The sequence below is a fragment of the Trachypithecus francoisi genome, unplaced genomic scaffold (genome assembly GCF_009764315.1).
Source record: "Trachypithecus francoisi isolate TF-2019V2 unplaced genomic scaffold, Tfra_2.0 Lachesis_group1, whole genome shotgun sequence".
Classification (NCBI taxonomy): domain Eukaryota; kingdom Metazoa; phylum Chordata; class Mammalia; order Primates; family Cercopithecidae; genus Trachypithecus; species Trachypithecus francoisi.
Genome location: NW_022681454.1, coordinates 20,831,260 through 20,849,029, shown reverse-complemented (window position 1 = coordinate 20,849,029; position 17,770 = coordinate 20,831,260). Strand labels below are relative to the sequence as shown.

The 17,770-nt window shown below is 36.7% G+C and overlaps 1 protein-coding gene and 1 long non-coding RNA gene across 3 annotated transcripts in view; both read left to right on the top strand.

Annotated features, from left to right (window-relative positions):
* KCNIP4 (potassium voltage-gated channel interacting protein 4) overlaps nt 1–17,770 on the top strand; it is a 1,243,239-nt gene that overhangs the window by 310,032 nt on the left and 915,437 nt on the right. The window lies entirely within an intron of this gene.
* On the top strand, nt 1,049–16,674 carry LOC117085207. Its single transcript, XR_004437869.1, has 2 exons — nt 1,049–1,919; nt 16,610–16,674. It is a non-coding gene; the product is annotated as an uncharacterized LOC117085207 (long non-coding RNA).

Genomic DNA, 17,770 nt, shown 5'->3' with positions numbered 1-17,770 from the left:
GGCTGTCTATTTGATTACTATGTATAATATCCTTTGGCTGTTCCAAATGTCTGACCCCTCTTTCCTGACCTCAGATACGCAGAAGTATAATAACTTGCACAGGTTATGTAGAGAGTACTAGAGTGGGCTGTGCCCAAACTATGCTAGAGGCATAAACCTCGAGGTGAAAAATAGGGATCCAATATCATAGGAACAAATGTTTTTATTTTTGTTATTTTATGATTTGTGCTAGAAAGATTTTACCAGTGTCCTCTCATATTACATACCTTCTAACACCCCCTACTATGACTACCAAAAACATAAAAACAAACACCATATGATATACTGATTTGAAGTCACAATTCATTGGAACAAGGACAAAGTCCAAGGTGAAAGGAAATTTTTAAATTCCAAAATTAGCAGACCATGCATTAAGGGTTTTCCACATAGTGAGAAGCAAAATTTGATGCTCCTTTTCTTGCTGGGTGAAGTACAGATCCTGTGGAGTGGGTTGGGAAGCAAAATGCTTTTTCTGTTAGTTTCTGCTTCAGTGAGTTTTCTAGCAATCTATTTTAGTCTTCATTAACATATAAACATTGAGTTTGGGGTTAAAACATAGTAGGATCATTTGTCTAGCACACACAATGGTTTCACATGGGGATGGAAAGGCCAAAGATTTGTGGTTGTGTGCATTTTTGGTAACTGTTTGCAAAGTTGGAATAAGCCACCTGCCTGTGATAAAATATGACCCTCACTCACTCTTGTAAATTGCTTTTGCCCATTCACACTTAGAGGTCATTAATCTTGTTTCCCTTTATGGATGGACATTCAGCACGTTCCCTACAGTTGATTCAGCTCTAGTTTAGAGTTGTATAAAAAATTCACCAAGTACATTTGGAGAAAAATGTCACTTTGCAAGGCTTCAAGTTAAAAAGTGCTATCTTTATCTTAACTACACAGAAATACAGGCATTTGCAAAATGGGCTGTGAAGAGGATAAAAGGAACAAGACATAAATAGCCAATAAATAATTACAAATTCTTACAAATAAAAGAATTTGTAAATTGTTTTATTTACAAGAAATAAAGAATTCTTTATTTGTAAGAATTTGTGATTCTTACAAATTACAAATAATTGATCAAACAGGAGCGACAGGAGTATATATCATAAAGCAAACACAACGGAATTTAAAATAATGTCATAATCAGATGAATAAATATTTGGCTTTCCATGATGTGCGGTGCCACTACTCGATTATGTAAACAGAAAATAAATACGATAATTTTGACAGAATTTTTCCTTTCTAGACAACCCTACTTTGCCACATCAGAGTTAGGCCAATGCTTGATTACCCTATTTTCCTCTTGAAATGATCTATATGTAAATGAAAATATTGGCAAATAATTATTCAGCCAATTTATACTTTCTATTGAATGTGTCTCTAATTGCTGCCCTTCATGTTTGGAATTGATGTAAACGACTGGCTCAACACATTTATGATTTAGAGCTTGAGACTGTAGAAGGTATGTCTGGTAGTTCTTTCCATTTCAGGCAAGATATTACCATTCCTGTAAACTGTATCTCCCATAATTTGCCAGAGTCCAGGAATTACCAAACAGTTTCTAAAGAGCCTCACACAGTCTCAATGTCTTCTTCCCTGAACTATAGCATATTCATACAATGAGCTCTTACTACTTATTTTCATATTTATCCTCATTTTAAATGATAAATTAAAACACTTGCCACTTAAAAAACATGTGGCATTACAGCTTAATAGAACTAAAGTAGAAATTGCTTTAAAATGAATTTTTGGAGCATATTTTTATATGGTTTACCTCATTTTGTAGGGTTGAAAGACATCAAAATCTGTTATTTGAAAGTATCATGGTAGGCTGGGTACAGTGGCTCACGCCTGTAATCCCAGCACTTTGGGAGGCTGAGGTGGGCAGATCATGAGGTCAAGAGATTGAGACCATTATAACTAACACAGCGAAACGCTGTTTCTACTGAAAATACAAAAAATTAGCAGGGTGTGGTGGCAGGCGCCTGTAGTCTCAGCTACTCGAGGGGTTGAGGAAGGAGAATGGCGTGAACACGGGAGGTAGAGCTTGCAGTGAGCTGAGATCACACCACCGCACTCCAGCCTTGGCAATATAGCAAGACTGTCTCAAAAAAAAAAAAAAAAAAAAAAAAAAGCAAAGCATCACTGTAGCAGGATATCTTCCAAGGGGCAGACCTGAGGAGCCTGTGGTGATTTTTCTCTGAATTGTGATATGGTTGAGTGGGGTACCTAAGTTGAGGGCCAGAGCTAACATGTTGAGAACAATAGATGGTTTTGCAAGTTCATGTCTTGTGTAGGGACACAGAGAGAATACTAGCTAGCAGGAAGATGTGAGACAATGAACAGACAAGAACTTAGATCTCAAAGAGGAATTTGACTAATTGGCTAATTGTTCTTTTTTGTGATGTGTGATGTGGATTTATTTTTTCTCTATTCATGAGTTTCTCAGTTGTCTGTTAACTTCTTAATAATAATCTGTAGGAGTAGGTCTTTTTTGGAAAATGGAATAAAATAAGGATTATTGTGGATGCTAAGCACAGAGTAAGGGTCCATAGCCAGTGCCCACCCCTGCCTTCCAATCAGTTTTTTTAAATTGATCTCATATTAATATGAGATCAGGATAGGAGTGATATAATGAAAAAGAATGTTTAAAATTGTTATGACAAATTTGCTATTAGGGAGATAAATTGTAGTAATCAGTTTCCTTGTAGAATTCTGGAAACATTTATTTATATTATTCTTCTTCCAAAAAATGTGTATATGTGCAAGTACTATGTTTTCTGGTAAGGTTAATAAAGATAGTATGATGGTTAACTAAAATATAATTAAGATATAAGATAAACTGCAACTCAAAGATAATTAGATTAAAAGATAGATTTAATATTAAATACATATTTGTAAAAGCAAAATGTAGTCTTTGTTTTAGAATACTTAAGGATTCTGGAGCACCCTCGAATCGCCATTCTGTTCACTTTCAATTACAAAAGACTGAAAAACTGTTGTGTTTTTTTTTTTTCCCTCGAAATTTTCTAGTTTTTTTATGCTAAGAAAATAAGAATGATTACAAGAAATTGGGGAAAAGTAAAATTGTAAATCTAACCTTTACTTTCTAATTTGAGATTGTGTCTTCTAAATGACTTCCCGATTTGCTATTAAAGTGAGAGGGTAAAGTCGTTCATGTTTAATGCAATGGGTAGTAGAATGTGATTGATTTGCCATAGATATAATCAGTGGCATATGTTAAGTAACTTCATGGATAGTGCCAGGGAGATTAACAAACCAAGAGAGTGAGGGTTGCCACAGATGGGCAACAGAGAGCACATCACCTATAGTATTGCCATGTCCCATGTGCTTGCATTTGCCAACCATGGGACATGGCTGTTAAATTGAAAATGTAAATACCAGAATGTTTTTAAACTATTTATTTCATTAAAATGTTGTAGAAAAATAAAACAAGAACATCTGATTGGAAATCTAAATTTTTGGTTTAGCATTATTCTACAGTGCTTCAATATGGTGAATCAGTGATTCTATCAGTATTATTTATATTAATACCGATAGAAATATACTATGTGCTTCTTCTTACTCTTTCTACCAACAAAGACAACACTGACTCATTAATGAGGAGGTGGATGAAGCCAGTGAGGAGGTAGACTTAACTTCAGTAGGTGAGCACATTTAATAGGATAGCAAGAAAGACATTTGATTGGATATGATGTTATTCAGGGCAGTGGGAACTACAGTGACAACTCAACCAATTTGATCAGTTCACTGGGAGCAATATTATGGAATCTACTATGCAGAGTCTGACAGCATAAGGCCAAGTAGAGGGTAATAATGCAGTCTTTACTTAGGACAAGATTAATATCTTGATGGAGAAATCAATACAATGAAGGATTAGGGTGATAGAAATAAAGTGAGTGATATGCTCTTTATGATTCAGATGAGAGACTACTGGGTATGACTGTAGGAATCAGAAAAGGATTCATGGAGGAAATGAGATTTGAGCATATTCCTGCAGGTCTGATGATATTGCAACAGACAAGAAAGTGTATTTGAAATAGTGTGCCCACTGAGAGTGAAGCCATAGAAGTGTTTTTAATGCAAAATGTGTACTCCAATGATCTGAATTCATTATCTAATTATAGATGCTTCTGCTCTTATGTTAGTATCCAGTGGCAAAATGATTTGAGAGTTGTGGTCATTGCTACCCATGGCAGGAGGAGGCAGTCTCTGTTTTTGATGTGGATGTGTTGCCACTCATACATCCCATCTGAGCAGCTCATCCCAGACAGAAGTGAAATTGTAGAGTACAGGTTTGGGGCTTGGTTCAGGGATCAAGGACAGCACAGAGATAGGCAGATATAAGGTCTTAGACTGGGAACTGTCCCACACAAGAGCCTAGACAGAATAGTGCTATTGATCCCAACCTGTGACAGTTGGGATCTCTCTGGATTTTCACTCGATTTTCTATGGGCATATAAGTATTTCAAGGTTTTGTAACAAGAATAAAGTGCACTAATATTTCAGATGCTAGTTGCTTAGGCATTATGACTTTTGCCAGGTATTTAGCTAATTTGACTTTCAGATGTTTATCTCTTAAATGAGAATAATAACAATGTATGTTTATTAAGGAAATTGTATTAACCGCTTAATGCAGTAGTTCAAAACATAGACCAAGGAGCTAGTCTCTGCTTTGAATTTCAGTTCTATTGCTTACTAAATGTATGACATGGACAATTTATTTGACCTTTCTATCTCATTTTACTCATCTATAACATAGGAGAAATAATGGTACAACTCATATGGTTGTCTTCAGGATTAAATGAATTAATATTTTTGCAGCACATTCCAGCTTATAGTAAAAATCATGAGTGCTTATGCACACACTCAAGTACTTAATAATTGATAATTATTACTATTCTAATGATTATTTCTGTGAATAAAGAAGGTAATATTAATACAACATCTGGCAAGTAGAGTTGTTGAAGATAACTCTTCAATAAGAGTTATCTCTGGTACCCTTGGGTACCTTTAAGCTCACATACTCTCAGATTCCACAGTCTCAGATATTTATTTGCAAACAATAACAAATTATGATTCTTAGCAAAATGAATTCGCTATACCAGTTTTCATTCCTAGAAACTTAAGATGCTTTAAAGAAATATGATAAATCGTAGAGAGATCTAAAATCAAAATAAATTAACAAAGCCTTCTCCAAACTACAATCAGTATCCCATTTTAAAGGCCAAAATGAAACAAAACAAAACAAAACCTAAGGTGTAAATAAATTACTAAATGTACTGAGACAACTACTGGAAAATTTATGGGATCCACCCAGGATTCCAGCAGACTCTGAGATACCCAGAGTAAACCTATGCCTTGACTAAAATAATAATACCACAGAAACAGTAAGGGAATCAGGGTAGCTCCGAATGTGGACTTCCCCCTTCCTCATCTGCTGCTTTTACCTGCTGTACCTTCATTAGGTTTCAGATGAGAAAATCAAGGATTGGAAATGGGAAGTCTTATTGCCAAGATTATATAATTTATCTACAGTTTGGATCTGTACCCCTCCAGGTATGCATCACTTCCCACAGAACAAGACTGTGCCTCCCATCAATCTAGTTCTTTCAGTTTATTCCGTAATGCTCTTCTATATATAGCTTGGGTTGGACATGAGTTCTGTAAGCTTACCTTATTGGAATTTCTCCAATGCTTTTCCTCCAAAAGTAATATTAGATTTGATTTGTGATTTCTCAGGTGGAAGTTCATTCTGCCTGTGTGTTTACAATTATAGACTCCAAACTGACTCTGGATCTCTGTAGATGGTAACTACATTGCAATTTTGAGTTCATGGAGATGTTGTGAAATGAAAGGATTACAATGTCAAATTACTCTTCCAAGATTTTGTTTAATTTTTTTTAAACCAGGACAGAGTTCCTTACACAGCTTAGAAGTCTTTTCTAATATGTAAAATGAAAAAGAAAAAGTTTATTTAAAATTTAATGAGTAAAACATTGGGGTTACATGTATTAGGGTCACAACCAGTAGGATATCTATCTATCTATCTATCTATCTATCAATCTATAGATTTATTTCAAACAATTGGCTCACATAATTATGGAGGCTGACAAGTCCAAAATCTGCAGGGTAGTCTGGCAGCCTGGAGACCCAAGGAAGAGTTACAGTTCAAGTCTGAAGGCAGTCTCCTTGCAGAGTTTCTTCTTGCTGAAGGGTGGTCAGTTTTTTCTACTAAGGTCTTTAACTGTTGAATCAGGCCCATCCACACAATTGAGGTTAATATGCTTTCCTCAAAGTCCATTGATTTAAATGTTAATCTCATATAAAAATAGCTTCATGAAAACATCTAGAATAATACTTGGCCAAATATTTGAATACCATCATTTAGCCATGTTAACACATAAAATTAACCACCATGAGTCCATTTTTGTAAACTTGGCACACATATATATTTTAAACCAAAATTAATCACCAAATACAGACAATAACAAGGCAATACTTTTGCTTAACATGGTTAATACTACTATCCTGTGTACAACTAAAAATGCACTAACCCCTCCCCTAAAAGAGGATGCAAAGTCCTTGAAAGTCTTTTTGATAATTATTCTTCTCAATGTCCTCTAACTTAACTACTGTGATATAAAATTAACATTATTTAAGTACTATAATATAAAGTCAATACATCTCATGTTATATGATAAAAGGAAAACAGAGGGAAAAAGACAGATATTTGAGATACCCACATACACACACATGAACATATTCAACAAAATAAAAAAGAAACATACACATGACACAGTTCCCATTTCTATACTGGTTACATTGCTGTAACTCTTATTTCATTACCATTTACATATTCTCTTTGCCATCAACAAGCACCTCAGTAGGTTGTAGTTATTTATCTGGTAAGGGTCACCTCACCTTTATTTTTGAGGGATCTAGGCCATTAGTAGTCCTGCCCGAATTGAGTTGTTGTAGTATTATACTGAATTCAATCACAGGGCATGGCAATAATAAAGGATGCCTTAAGGATCTTCTATATTTCAGACATATTCTTCCTTATTTCCATTGTAGAGTACCAGGTCAATTTCTCTTTGGTAGTCAGGATCAATTATCCCAGCCAGCACTGTAATTTCCTTCTCTTCCTGTTGATCCAAAGGCACGAAGAGCCCAAAGTCACCGGGTGACAGTTTTAACTTCCACATCAGTGGAATTTTTTTTGTGTGTCTCCTGCTAGAAGCATCCCTCTCTTTGGAACTAAGATTTATAAACAAGCAGAGCATAAGGTCATGGGAGCAGGAAGCAAGAATGTGCTAATGGGTCATCAGTCATAATAGTAAATAGAACCACTTGCGTTTCCACCACTTGAATTGTGGACTCATGAATTCTGGCTATGGAAGAAAGAGTACCATGTTTTGGATACCGATTCAAAGTATATGTAGATGCCTGGAGAACTTTGCCATAGCTCTGCAAGGTACTGTCTCATAGCTGACACTGTAACCGAGTCTTCAAAAGGTCATTCCACTGTTCTGTCAAACTGGCAGCATCAGGATGGTTGGGGACATGATAAGGCCCATGAATTCCATGATCGTGGTCTCATTGCCACACTTTGTTTACTATGAAGTGATTTTCTTGGTGAGAGGCAGTGCTATGTAGAATGCTATGGCAGGGCATAAGGCTTTCGGTAAGTTTATAGATGGTAGGTAGTGTTGGCAGAAACATTGTGTGCAGAAAAGGCAAATCAATATCCAGAGTAAGTAACTATTCCAGTAAGAACATAGCACTACCCCCCTTCCATGATGGAAACAGTCCAATGTAATCATCCTGCCACCAGGTAGCTGGCTGATCACCCTGAGGAATGGTGCCATATTGAGAACTCAGTGTTGGTCTTCGCTGCTGGCACATTGGGCACTCAGCAGTGGCTATAAGTAGGTCAGCCTTGGAGAGGAAAGTTCGTGTTTCTGAGCCAATGCATAATCTACATCCCTGCTACAATGTCCACTTTGCTCGTGAATACATTGGGCAATAAAAGTGGCTGGAAAAAAGAGACTGACTGGTATCCACAGAACATGCCATACTATCCATGTGATTATTAAAGTCCTCCTCTCCTGACATCTCTCTTTGGTTAGCATTAACATGGCACACAAATATCTTCATGATTTTCGCCCAATCAGAGATATTTATCTGCATACCTAATCCTCAAACTTCCTTGAACCAATTTTCCAATCACATTTCTTCCAAGTCCTTGACCATCCAGAGAAACCATTGACCACAGTCCATAAATTGGTATATATTTGCATGTATGGCTGTTTCTCCTTCCAAGCAAAGTGAACAACTAGATGCACTACTCTAGGTTCTGCCACCTGAGAGGATTTTCCTTCACCATTATCCTTCAGATATGTGCTAGAAAAAGGCTGTAGTGCTACAGCTGTCCACTGTATGTTGCCTGTATATTACGTGCAGCCATCTATAAACCAGACCCAAGTTTATCAACTGACAGTGGAGTACTCCACATGAGGTCATAGGTGCAGTTTGTAGGAGACGTAGTAATATAATATAGTGGGGACCATGGGCATTTGGGACACCTCTTCATGTAACTTGTGCATTTAGGGCCCTCTTGGGCCTGATCACATATATACCACTTCTTGGTTTGATGATGGAATACTGCTGTGTACAGCCAACTTTATGGCTTGGTAGGACAGGTAACAGCCAGTTCATAAGGAGCAGCTCAGTTTGCAGAGGAACTTGGTGGGCAATGGTTAGGCTTTTAGCTCAGTAGCAGGCCAAAAACAGTTTCTCAGAAGGAAAGCAGTTATCTGCGGAGAGTGGCAGGGCTTTGGTATGAAATTCTGAGTATGCACTATGATTATCCTGTATGGTCCTGTCAAAGATTTTAAATAGAATCCCTATCTGTTATCGACACTTTAAACACCATTCAATCTGCTGAACCATATGACCCCAGTGGCAGAGCACCTATATGGCAGCCTAGACCTGTTGCAAAGCCTTCTCTTGTTAGCAGCTTTTTGTGTCATTCTGTTACTAGGCTGGGGTAGCAAACCAGAATAAGGAATGTATTGCCTCCTAAATCCAAAGAAACTCATTAAGCAGAGATTCTGAATTTAATGTTGTAGCTCAGGGATAGAGAAAGGGCTGTATCATTTTGGTTGGTTGGTTGGCTGGAACGTGGATCAAAAGGTAGCCCACAGTAATTTAACTTGAAATGCTAGAACTGCTTTCCTGTACCGCAGAAGAAGAGATTCCAAGACTTAGGGAGACTGGAATGTTAGATTGTATGTGTCATTTAAGATCTGCTCACTTACCCTGGGATGACCCAGAGGACACATCTTTCCTCCTAACTGTAAGAAACAAATTTATGAGGGGCGCCCCAGCATCCTTGAAGAGCTTTGTGATCGCTTTTCTTTGTCTGCTGGAAAATACAGTTGGAACTGCTACCACTGGATAAGGAAACTTAAATGTAATGGGAGTAATTGAATCCTGGGGTGGCAGGGGCTGGCCAAGTGGCAGCACTCAGTCGCCCAAGATAAGATGGGTGTGATTACCATGATGGAAAGCAGAGTCAAAGCGGCAATCAGAATGTTGGATATAGGCAGTCTCATGGCATTGGCTAGTTGATGATAGAGTTCCTACAAGTTAAATGAATGGGAATGCTACTAATTCTTACTTGATCTATGTAAGTCACAGAGTTCTAGATCAAGTGAATGACATTCTAACTCCAAATCATGGACTTTTACCTGATGGCTGTGTTTTAGGGAAAAGGAAATAATCAGACCCTTTGGGGACTATTAGACCTTGATTCTAAACTGCTATTAATTCCAGAAGATACAAGCATGTCACTGTGGCTGACTAGTGAGAGTAGGGCTGATGGAAGTCATAGGATTAATGGGTCCAGTGGGTCCCCAAATCTATCCTGTAGTTTTTTACCCAGTTCCAGAATGTATAATTAGAATAGGCATACTCAGCAACTAGCAAAATTCCCAAATTTGAATAAGATACTCTTTTTAATCCTCAAAGAACTCATAAGTCAAAAGAACAAGACAGTTGTTTTTCTATCTATAATGCAATATACGGTATTTTTTAAAGTTTTCAATTCTCAATTTTTAAATTAAATGTCCTAGAAGTTGTTTATATCACTTTTTGAAAGAAGAAACGTTATTTGAAATTTATCAATATTCTTGTCAGATTGACGTTTCATCATTTTAAATTTCATCTAATTAATGAAGGAGACCTCCAGAATTTTGATTGTGATACAGAGTAAAAGACATTTTATGGAGAAATAATTAAATATTTCTCTTTAAAATTATTTAATGGCACAGATTGACTGTCTTCACTGATAATTGTATATAGATTTGTTGCTTCTCAATTTCTTAGGTATTTCCTGTCTTTTTGTTGGGTCTCAATTTTATCATTGCCATTTTGCAGTTCTGTAATTAGTTTTGCTGGTATTTTTCTTCAACTGAATAGTTAAATGTGATTTAAACTTTATGTGATTAAGTCTAATGGATTGCATTTCCTGCTGCCTTCATTTGATTGGCAGCATAAGAAAATGGAAGCAAACAGAGTTGATGAAAGATTTCAAACAATCATTTCATGTCCTGAAAAATCTTAAATATCCAAAATCTTCTTACATTCTCATTTCTAAGCAATAGTTCTGTCAAGAACTTAAAACTCACATCTAACTGTATTCATATTCTTTTAAAACCCAGTTAATCAGCAACATAATTTATACTTATGCCTGGACAAAGCCTTATATGATTATTACTTTAAAGATAACTCTTTACTCACAATTAATCAGTACATATAATGAATGTAGGGTTTTCTTGTTGTTGTTATCAGAACACACCTGGATACCTTACTAGCTCTAGTTTTGCAACATTACCACAAGTAACTAATTTTCTTCATACGAAGAAGGAGTCTCACTTGAGGATCCATCTTTTAAGACTGAAATTCTGTGTCTCGCATGTTCACACATCAGGCATTCAGGGCTATAGCAGACAGAATATGTGTGTTTAGATGGAGCATTCTTAATGAAATGTGCAACATTCTTTGCAACAGATTTGTTTGACTGTCAAAACCTCAATTACAACAAGCCAGAACAGAATTTCCAAAAACTGGGGTGTAGAAATTGAAATCTCTGCTGCCCAAGAAATATCAGTTGTCTAGTATTATGCTTGCATTTACATGGGAGATTGCCAGGATCATGCTGCAGTTTGCCTTGTAAAGGTAGAGCTCCCACTACTCTGATAAAAAAACATAAAAATATTTGAAATGGCAGCTTTTACCTGAATTTCCTTTTTCATGGTTATACAATTTTATGTCACGTTTCTAAAGGATAACCAAAAAAGTAGGCCTGACAGCTTGCACCAAGTGCAGCCAGAGAGAAAAATCTTTGAACCTAGACTGTGCATTGAGTGCCATCTGAAACAGACCAGAATTTAGAAGACATGTGGAGTACCTTTAAATTGACTTTGACTCCATGCTGTCTCTTAGGCTGCTGATGAATCATGATTGGCCTTGATTTGGCCCTGATTGAAAAATTTATTGCACAGGTATCTATCAATATGGATACAGTTGTGTACTCTGCTGAACTCTCTTTTTCTTCTAGGAAACATTTCCTTCAGCAATTGAAGTAAACCTTTTTTGTCCAGACAAATTATCATTAACATCTTTTGAACCTCCAAAAATAGTAGTGTGTTGTATTGTCTTACTCTTTTGGGAATTGGATGAGAGGAAGAGAAGAAAATGAAAAGTGTGAATTTTACTGTTTTTCTGCCCCATGCCGCATTCCTGCAGAGAAGAGAGCATGGACATTAAAATTAGCAGATGTTATGGAATGATAAGTAAAAAGCCTGGAGTTCTGGTGTCAAACAGTCTCCATTTGAACTGCCGCTCAGCCACTTATGATTTGTGTGATTTGGCAAGCTCTTTAACAACTCCAAAATTTTGTTTTCTCATCTTTTTTTTTTGAGACGGAATTTAGATCTTATCACCCAGGTTGGAGTGCAATGGCGGGATCTTGGCTCACTGCAACTTCCATCTCTGGGTTTCAAGTGGTTCTCCTGCCTCAGCCTCTAGAGTAGCTGGGATTACAGGTGTGCGCCACCATACCCAGCTAATTTTTGTATTATTAGTAGAGACAGGGTTTTACCATGTTCACCAGACTGGTCTTGAACTCCTATTTTCAAGCAATACACCCGCCTCGCTTCCCAAAGTGCTAGGATTAGATGCGTGAGCCACTGCTCCTGGCCTGTTTTCTCATCTTTTAAGTAAGTAAAATGTTAGGACTTCTTTTGAAGAGTTATGAGAAAGATTTAATGAGCCAATCCAGGTAAGCTGCTTAGCACAGTGCTCATCATGTCATAAACCCATGTGAGCAGTTATTTTTGCTGCTTGAATCCTAGTTCTAGCAATTATTAGCTGGTTGTATTACCTGAAGTATTTACTAAAGTATTTACCTAAAGTATTTACTCTCTTAAACTTGGTTCCTCGTCTTTAAAATTAAGATAATGATACCTGATCTGGAGAACTATTTTGAGAATTAAAACGGATATAAAGTGCCAAGTGTTTGACATTTAGGAGCTGATCAGTACAGTCGACCCTCCATATTCAAGGGTTCCACAGAGCCTAAAGGTCTGGAGCATCCCAGGATTTTGGTATCCCGAGGAGGTTCCGGAACCAATTTCCTGTGAATACAGAGAGCCAGCTGAAAACACTAGTTTACTCCCCTCTTTGCTGCTGCTTGAGTAACAAAAAATAGCAAAACAACAGGCAACAACTATTATTAAATGTTTCCTAGTGTCCGTCATGATATATCCTAAAGACTGCCATCCACTGTTGTGTTTTTTAGTAAAGTGATACCACGAATCAATGGCGTGGATTCACAAATCTATTGAATTGCCCAGTTGCTATCGCTTTGTGCTAAGTAATTTGTTGTAGCTTCTGCTTTGGACTCATGTAGAATGGTTTCTGTTATATTATTTCTTATTTGCCTTTGTGAAGAAATCAGTTGTTTTCTCTTTGCTCTCTAGCTTCTGTTAGAAAAAGTAAGATCTAATACTTGACTGAGGTTATATGCCTTTTGGGAGTTTCTTAGGTGAACTTTCTACCTCTACACAGGGAATTATTTAGTAGACCTTGGAGAGTTTCAGAGAGAATGTCAATATTACGCTTCACTGTCTGCCACACAGCAGGAAAAAATGCGGCCCCCACACCAGGTGTCTAAGTACAATGTACAATGCAAAGGTTTCATTTTTTAGTGCTGCCTGGGTCTTGGCAGCTTTTCACATAGGAAAACGATTAAAAACTTACAGATAAGTCATTTCTTTCAAGATTTTCAAGTAATAGTTTTAGGAAAACATTACTTTTCCGTTTCTTGGCAATAGTTCTGTCAGGGACTTTGAATTCAAGTTCAAATTTATATCAGATTTTTTTTCAAAAAACCCAATTAACTAACAGCATTATGTGTTAAAAGAAGCACATCCTGATGATTGACTTATTTGTAGTCTCCATCCTTCTCTAGAACTCTGGGCTGCCTGTAAGGATGGAAAACAATGGATTGATTTGATGTATCTGGGCACTTAAAATAGAACTTTAATCAGAATGTCGAGAATTGCCATTAGAAAGGATGCTGCCGTTTATTTGCTCATTTTCCAAGAGTGGAAAATCTACTGCAGTAATCTGAGTAAGTTTCAATGAAGTATGGAGAGGTACTGGATTTCATAACCTCCTTGTTGGGTCGAGGTACCAATTTGCCAGAACAATTTATTTTAAGATAACTTTATATTTGTGTTACATTGTTTTGACAAAAGAAGATAGAATTTTAGGTGACTAATTTTCCCAGTCTTGGCTCTCTTCATTTTTTAAATCTGGAGAAGCAAAATAAAGTGAATAGAATTTTGTAACCTGGATTATTAAGGTGTATTCTGAAGATTTTTTTTTTTTTAAATACAGTGTATCACTTGCTATTCTTATGAATTTGCTTCAAAATGGAGATTATTAGTTGACTATAAAATGTGAGTTCTTTAAAAGGAAATATGATTAGCGGTTATAATATTCTGTTCAGAGTTGGTAAACCAGGTCTTTACCATTTTGTAAATTTAGCAAAATAGTTTAATCCTTCTGAGGTCCTGTAGGTTTTTCTTATAAATGAGATAATTTAAATAGATGGCTTATATGTCTCCTTAAATTCCAAATTTCTAAAACTATTTTTGTCTGTTTGAATGTATAACTTTATATCACTTAAAGATTTTAAATATGAATGAATAATGTGTCATAGCTTTGCAAATTGTGTTTTTATCTCTGCATCCTTTCTTTATCATGTTCATTGTGGCCCTGAGGTAGTCACTCACCTTCCCTAGGTTTGCACAGTCTAAATGTGAAAAGGAGAAATTTGCACAATATGATCTCTGAAGATCCTTCCAGTTCTAAGGTTTTCTGTTTCTAGTGTATCTTTATATTATATGAAATATAAAATGTAAGTTTCTCAGTGTAGTAGAAGATACATGAAAGTTTAAAAAAGTCATGCCATCTACTCTAGAGAAAGTTTTTGACTTCTGTTGAATGAGATTTAGGGGTTTTAGGAAACCACTTAAATTAGGCATAAAAGTATGTACTTATGTGTTTTTTTGTTTTGTTTTGTTTTGTTTTGTTTTTTTGAGAAAACCCATAGCTTTCCTGAGAATTTTAAATACTATATAGTGGATGACATGGTAACTTCTATTGTCAAAGGTCAAGTGCAGTAATTCTTAAAATGTGATCATTAATGAGGTGTGGACCTCTGAGATTCTTTTAGCTGGTTCAACAAATGAATCTATTTTTGTAGTAACACTGAGATGATAGTTCTCTTTTCGTTTTCTTTTGCTAATAAATGCACAGTGAGCTTTTCTAGAAGCTCTATGACTATCATAGCAGACTAAATCCAGAAGCAGATATGAGAATGTAAGTATTTTCTAATAAGCCAAATATTAAAGGTATTTGCAAAAATGTAAAGCAATGCCAATCTTCACAATATATTTTTTTTATGTTGGAAAATTTACACATTTTTTCAAAAATGATATTTATGTTAACATGTACTAACTTTGTATCTTAAAATGAATAAATATATTAATACTTTCTCAGTTTAAATTCCAATAAGGTAAGTAGCGAGATAAAACTCACTTTAACAAAAGTTCTTAGGAATCTTTGATAATTTTTAAAAGCATCAGTAGGTCCGAAGACTAAAATGTTTGAGAAATGCTGACCTAGTGCATCAATAAAGTAGGATAACCTGTAGTATTAAATAGAGCCTGCCTTGTTGTTAACTTTCCACACAGAGATTTATTTCTCTCTTTTCTAATTGTCTAAGTGGATGTTCAGGTTAGCCATCTTCAATGCATGACTTTCACATTTGCCCTAGAAGATACTAACCTCCCAGTACCCTAGAAAAAGGAAACCAGTGCCAAGGAGCAAAAGTGGGGCATTTTTATTAGCTTGGCCCAGAAATCTCTTTCATTACATTCACTAACATCCCATGAACTAGAACTGGGTTTTATGGCCAAATCCAATGGAATTGAAAACTGGGAAATACAGCCCAACTATGTCCGAAAAGAAACAAAAGTAAAAATTGGGGAATTACCTAGCAGTCTCCACTATACCTCACTTTTAATGTAGGTTTGCTGTCTACTAGCTAGGTAAACATAGATACCTTACATAGCTATTAATGTTTAGTTACCTTCTATGTAAATGGGTGCAATAAACTTCTAACTTTAGAATATTTTTGTGAGGGAGCTTGTACAAAAGTCCCTGAAGAGCATATAGGTATAAATTTGTCAAATAATTATGAAAAAGATTTTTTAAAAGGTCTGCGACCCAAAGAGTGTTAAATCAGTCTGCTGGAAGAATGTACCATTTAGAAATGGATATAAGACTTGTCATAAATATAACCTCAATATAAGATTATGTGTGTGTTATGTGCAATTATGCAAACTCTTTTGGGGCATCCAGAGGATGGAATAGTTTTTAATGCTTTCATGGAAGCATTTCAGTTGGAAAGTCTTGAAGAGTGTTCTCAAAATATTTAACCGATATTACTTTGTGCTGGACCTCCATCTCCTGCTCTAGATACCCTTCCTGTGGCACCTATATGAGTCTCATGTAATGGTGAATGTTCTTATCTGCTTCCCTCATAAGTTTGTAGCTCGTATTACTTCGATTGGAATAGGGTTCCCACGTGGTTCTACTTTGTGTGACTTGACTTAACATGAAATGTGACCCATTATAAGCCCTGGGACAGATATTTATTGAAAGGATTCTATTTAGAGAGAAGGCAAAGAGAAGGTTATTATAAAGATGGAAGTTGGCCGGGAACAATGGCCCACGCCTGTAATCCCAGCAATTCGTGAGGCCAAGGCAAATCACTTGGGGTCAGGAGTTTGAGAACAGCCTGGCCAACATGGTGAAACCTGCAAAACAAAAAACAAATAAAAAATACAAAAATTAGGGCCGGGCGCGGTGGCTCAAGCCTGTAATCCCAGCACTTTGGGAGGCCGAGACGGGCGGATCATGAGGTCAGGAGATCGAGACCATCCTGGCTAACACGGTGAAACCCATCTCTACTAAAAAATACAAAAACCTAGCCGGGCGAGGTGTCGGGCGCCTGTAGTCCCAGCTACTCCGGAGGCTGAGGCAGGAGAATGGTGTAAACCAGGGAGGCGGAGCTTGCAGTGAGCTGAGATCCGGCCACTGCACTCCACCCTCGGCGACAGAGCCAGACTCCGTCTCAAAAAAAAAAAAAAAAAAAAATACAAAAGTTAGCCAGGCATGGTGGCTCGCACATGTAATCACAGGTACTCAGGAGACTGAGGCAGGAGGATACCTTGAACCCAGGAGCAGAGGTTGCAGTGAGCTGAGATTACACCATTGACTCCATCCAGCCCCTGGGCAACAAGAGAGAAATTCCGTTTCTGATAAAGGCCGTTTGTGAAGTCAAAAGGGTGGAGTGGTAGAAAACTAAAGTGTAACAATAATGCTGAACATCAAAAAGCATGGAATCTATTATGTTAGAAGATCATCACTGTGAAAGTTGACATAAGCAACCAAAGATATAAAAAAGGTAAAAAAGGTAAAATTGTCCATGTCCTCAAAAAATTAAAAGTTGAGGGAGTTTCCTTGTGATAGGATAAAGATGTAGAAAGGCTGATAAAAGATGGGATAATTCTTAGTGGATGGGAACTTAGAGCAAGGGTGATGGAATAGTGGATTGAATGTGGCACCCAAATATTTGTTGAATGGATAGATGTTGGGTAGATGTGTAAATGATGGAACACCGAATCTCATTTTATTTCATAACCCTCAAGGAAAATGGTGTCAGAGGAAAATCAATTTTCCCTTAAGATGAACAGATTGGTAGAATGAAGACTTAAGAGTTAGAAACTTTGGAGGGGCTTATTCTAAATAAAGCATAGATGCCATTGAGCACAATTGGTCCAGAATATGGGCACATAAAGATAGAATTGAATTGAGGAAAGGCAGGCCCGACCCAGATTGAGGAGGTGTTTTGAGAGGACATAGCAGAGGGTTTTATACCATGGAGTTGCAGAAACTGTTAGAGATGCTCATCTTAAGAGGATAGAAATACATTTTTTGTAGTGTTTATAGCATTAACTCCATCCACCTCCCGAATTGGAATATAGGTATAATGTCTAAATTTATA